At 26.3% G+C, this 5,876-nt stretch overlaps 1 long non-coding RNA gene across 1 annotated transcript; it reads right to left on the reverse strand.

The window, feature by feature from the left end:
- On the reverse strand, window positions 636-1,730 carry LOC110270294. The gene is made up of 3 exons (XR_002359684.1): window positions 1,175-1,730; window positions 963-1,041; window positions 636-738 (listed from the first exon to the last, which is right to left on the reverse strand). It is a non-coding gene; the product is annotated as an uncharacterized LOC110270294 (long non-coding RNA).

A 5,876-nucleotide genomic window follows, 5' to 3' on the forward strand; every position in this document is an offset into this window, starting at 1 on the left:
TTATGTTTCATAATCCTTTGCATCTTGAATTAACTGTTAGTTATACCTGAAGCTTGTTTGAAAACCATTTAATATGAGAAAATAATTCTATTCTTTTCAAGAAATAATTCATTTCTATTTAAAACTCAATTCCATTGTTTGGAATAACTTTAATATGGTAATATAATGAAATTCAATTCTTTTGTTTGGAATGACTTTTATATGAATCAAGTTTTCTTCTTTTATAATTTTATCTTTGGCAAAATTATTTTATTAATTGTAAATGGGTATATTTTTGACATTTGACAAATCAAGTTACGGATTGATTCAGAATTTTGAAGCAAAGGAAAATTTTATTAATTACAGGGAAGAACAGAACTATGAAGTCTATATCATAAAAAAATCCTTTGTTAATTTTTTCATTAGCATCACAATCAAAATCGTAATTTATTTCTAAAACACCCTTATAATATCCTTTGATTCTACAATTTACTCCTTTTTTCTACTCAAATGTTAATAAAAACTCATTCTTCAATCATTGATTTTAGATCTTCTCTTTTTTTCTACTCAAATGTTAATAAAAACTCATACTCTAAGTGACATAACTTCACAACTTTTTTCAACCATTTTGCAACCAAACTTCATCTTTTTTTTCCTTTAACTTCAACATACTTCTTGTTTCCTATTGTTTGGTAGCTTCATCACTATAAGAGATGAGTTCTTTTCCCAATCTTTTTTCGCAAAATTCTTTTAAAGCATCTAAAAAATATAATATATATGTTACATAATTAAATTATTCATATATGACATGCTATAACTATTATGCATGAAGAAGAAATAAACGTAAATTTAAAGAGATATTTTACTAAGAAATTCAAAATACAAGTATTTGAAATAAAAAAAATAGATATAAATTGAAATATTATTCATTATTCAAATTTTCCAGATTTTTTATAGAACTAAATATTAGTTTGAGCTCTTACTGGTGACTTTATAAAAGGAAACACAGTTGCAAGCTTGGCTACATTTACTTTGCTCTCTGTTATGTGTTTTTTGCCCATACTATCAGTAGATTTAAACTGTCATTGTGGCTGCTGAATTCAACATGAAAGACTATATATTACATGAAAAAATAAAAAATAAAAATATATACAAACTAGAGTGCTTAAGGTGTCTTCTATTTGATTGTTTGTACCTGATTAGAAAATATGTTAACTTCATGCAGGCAATGATTGTTATCCTTTGGCAAATTTATCAAGGATTGAAAACTCTGCTATTTTTTATTAGGTTTTGGGTGAATGGAATGGTTGGAAAGGTTATTGGTATAAATACAAATATTTATTGTCTTGTTTTTTGTAAAACTGTGTGCTAGACTCAAAACTACTCATTATGGTGGTTTCTATCTCTGACATTATGATAGATGCTTTTCACGTTATTCGAGAAGTGCTTCATTTCAGCTTTATCTTCTTCTTTTTTATGACATTTGATAGGTGTAATTTTGGAAAAAAAATCAACTTTAGTGGATGTTATCAATTACAAATATTTTTTTTATAACTAATTACAAGCATTTATAAATGAGTAGGTACATATAATTTGGAGTGCTCGGCCAAAAACATAAAAAAAAATGTGACTCAAGTAGTACAAAATGATAAAATTCAATGGTCCAGTGGTTTAATATTTTTTGTATGGTCCAATTATACTCCTTAAAATATTTCACTGGTATTTAGGTCAAGAATCATAAGAATCTAATATGGTATTGAATTAATTATAACTGCGACATTTTGATTTTCAAAAAATTCAATTTTTTGATAAAATAATGTTTGAAAAAAAAAAAGATATTATATTTGAAAAATTATTCACAAGGCACGTATAAAAAAATTAATCTCTAAATCATTTTAACATTTTGTTAATTCTTTTCTATCCTTAACAAAATCAGACACCCTCCCCCCTTCCCCCTTCCAAAAAAAAAACGGAAAGCGGCTGGTCGACTGTCATGACTGCATTAGAAACAGTGCACTAAGCTATATACATGTTTTGGACTATATATTAGATTGTGTTGCAGATATTTTGTTTTTTTATATATACCTATGTAACAATCGATGTTTTGAATATTATACATAATAGCAATCTACATCTATATTGGACATTTTTTTTGTCTATGAATATCCATTATATTTTGTTATATAAACATATCCATTATAATAAGGTAGTGCATTACTTGTGTCCTTTTTGCTTCTAATTGCTTCCAAATGAAACAATTATTGAAGGAAACAAATTGCTTTTGTATGAATTCTTCGTATAAAAACATTAGGTTGTGAATGGTAGGATTTAAACATCAACTATCGTGTACAATTGTATCAAATAATTTGCAAAGGTGTAAATAACTCTGTTCACATCTAAATTTATGCGCAAAATGCAAACCATTAACTGGTGTATGGTAAATTCTTTAAACTGGCTTTATTTCTGAGGGGTAATGTAAATTTTTTATTTGAATGGAAATGGTATATCAACTGATGTCAGATATACTACTGGTATGATATTTGACTTGTGTAAATTAAAGTATAGGAAGTATTTCACGTGTGCCATGGTACGGTACTAGAGTTTCAGAACTCCATGTACGATCAAGTTGCATGTAAAATTTTGTTTTTTAGCAATTTGTTGAATTACCAATTCACTCCACATCTAAAATGGAAAAGACTACGTTGGGCAGCTTGTAGCTTTGAGAGAAAATGCGGGGAGCTGATCGGCGCACGGTGAGTCTCGAAGGTACTCCGTGGTTGAATCACGCTTTCAACGCTAATTAACAAAAATTGCGTATTGTTACATTTAGAATACTGTTATCCATGCTTATTGGAATCGAATTCTCTAGTGTTTGTCCTTGTTTCAATCTCATTTTCTTCTTAATAAGAACAACAACAAATTAATTTAGTCCATGTCTATTTTTAACATATATGCTTTTCTGTATGAGATGAAGTGTACTTTTGCTAGCATTCCCAATATAAAAAATAACAACCTATCCACTTTAATTTAACTTAGCTTTTACTTCCATTAAATTTATAAAATGAAAAATAAGTTAAACCAGAAAAAGTTTGCGATACAATTTATAAACATCACAATAAGATATGTCAATAAATTAATTACATTAAAAATTAAACTAAAAACAATCCTTTTTATTTAGTTCTTGTTATATATGAATTGTTATGTATCAAAACTGAATTATATAGCAAAAATAATTTAATAACAAATTTATAATATCCTTAAGGGAGCCAGTTAAATAAAGACGTTTAAAACATATTTTTTTAAAGATGTTTTTTAATAATTAAAATTTAATGTATATAATTGATTAAATTATGTTATTTTTGTCAAAATTAGATTAGATAAATTAATTTGATCTAAAAATCGATAAACTAAATAAATCTTAAACCAGTCTAAATTATTTTTTTATATAGAAAATGACTAAGATACTGCTATTATATATATTTTTTGAAATTTTGAGAATCCTAAATCCTAACTCTATAACGACACAGAGAGAAGAAAATGGTTAGAATTTAGGATTCTCAAAATAATAATAATAATAATAATAATAATAATAATAAAAGTATTTTAGTCATTTTTTATAATAGAGATTTTGTAGTCATTTTTATAAAAAAAATATTAATTTAGATCTGTTCAAGATATAATTCACCAATTTTTTGGCCAAATCAATTTATCTGATCTCATTTTGACAAAAATAACATGATTTAATTAATTATATGTATTGAATTTTAATTATTAAAAAACAACTTTAAATAAAGACGTTTTAAACTTCTTTATCTGAGTTGTTTCCTATCCCTAAACCTTCAAAAACAAAATTGATTTTTCGGAATCATTAATTTTGATATATATAACAAAAACTAAGTAAAAAAAATTGTGTTTAATATTTTTTCGTTGAAGTGTTATTTTTTTTAATTATTTTTTGCAATATTTTTTCTGTCTCAATTCTGATTTTATAAATTTATTTATTTTTTTAGCCATATAAAAAGAATACTTTGTGAATGAATTATAGTTCAAATAGTATAATCTTTCCATACTCATTTAGAAGTTGTGGGTCCGAATCTTTCTATTTTTGATAAAAAAAAAATCATATTGAGTTATCAAAATATCCCATTTCTTAAAAATAAATTCTATCCCATAAATCAATGAATAACTACTAGACCAATCCAACTTAATTAATTTTTTTTCTTTTTATTTTTTGAGTTTTACTTTTACCTCAATATGTCATTAAAGGGCCCATGATTAATCGGACCTCAATGCCATGCCCAGAAGCCTAAGCCATGCGGCTGTTAGCGTGGGTTACAAGTCCCGTCAGTTCACTCAACCAAATTTTGGCCAAATCTAACCTTTAACATTGGGTTAACAGCTCACTTTCACCACCAGTCGAATTTCCATGCTGCATCCCACCTAACTTGAGTCCAGAGTATCAAAACTTCGCCTCATCTTAGTCAATGAAATTTTTTATGTTAAATCTGAACGCATTTAGAGGTTGGAGTTCTGAAACTCCAGTCCCGTACCGTGGAGCACGTGAAACGTTTCCTAAAGTATATATGTTTATCCCATTGCAAGCAGTGAGAGAAGAAATATGAGAATCATTTATAACTGATATTCTTTTTCTTGCCAAGGTGATGAGGATTGGTGCATTTGCAAAAGTTTTTTACCATTCTTCTTTAAACCAATCATATTTTTAATTTCCATTTATTTTACTTTATTTTATTAAGGGTTTCGAGGATTTATTTGGCTTTTAGATAAATCATGATATCATCATCTATTATTCTTATTGGCTTCGAGGATCTATTGCCTTTTAACTAATGTGATTTTTTCTTGTAATTAATTCAACAACAATAGTATGATATAATTATTAAAGTTAAATCTTTCATTCTTGTTCAATTGTATTAAGCGCTATCTAAAAATAATTAAGAAATGAGTTTAGTTAATATGTTTTTTTCGACACTATATTATGTTTACAAATTGCAATAAATTTAAGTATAAATATAAAAAAATCATATATTTTTTTCTATTCATTAAATAAAAATATTTAAAAATTATTGTTGATAATAAACTTATGGGCAAAACACTAAAATAAGCCAAGGGGAGGAAATTTTTACGTAAATCCGCCAAACCAAAATCTGGTTCATGAATCAACTAATGCATAATTATATGTAGTTCGAATCAACTAGATTCGAACTCGATTTACACATAATTCGAATCATGTTGCTTCGAATTATAAACAAAACTCACGCACCCACTAATTCGAATCAACCTGATTCGAATTACACACATACAATAATTCGAATCAGGGTGATTCGAATTACACCCTGATTTATTAAAAATTAATAATTTATTAAAAAAATAATAATTTAAAATTAAAAAATATATATTTTATTTCATGTATTAAAAAAAAGCTAACAAAATATTTAATTACAAGACTTCTTTAAAATATTAATGAGCTATCAATTTGAATTCCATACAATACTCTTTTGTCCATTTTTAATAGATCATGAGTATTTTTTAATAAATTTTTTTAAATTATATGGTGAGATATTACATAATTCGAATTATGCATGACTCTGATTCGAATACAACATATATATTTTGATTCAACATATATTAGTTATATTTTAATATTTTTTATTTAAAAGTTTTGAAAATACATCGATTCAGTGCAGTTGCACAGGTCATCACGCTAGTTTACCATCACAAAAATGTGAAAGTGCATGAAGGAGTTAGGAACGTTTTTTGGGGGACTGAGAGTCATTTTTGGTGGGTTGGACTTATGATTTTTTCCCAACAATAAGAAGACCTATGAAGTTATGGATTCAAAAGATCTAAGCTCAATATTAAAATGCGATATAAACATTGGC

The sequence above is a fragment of the Arachis ipaensis genome, chromosome B03 (assembly GCF_000816755.2).
Source record: "Arachis ipaensis cultivar K30076 chromosome B03, Araip1.1, whole genome shotgun sequence".
In the NCBI taxonomy this organism is placed as follows: Eukaryota; Viridiplantae; Streptophyta; class Magnoliopsida; order Fabales; family Fabaceae; genus Arachis; species Arachis ipaensis.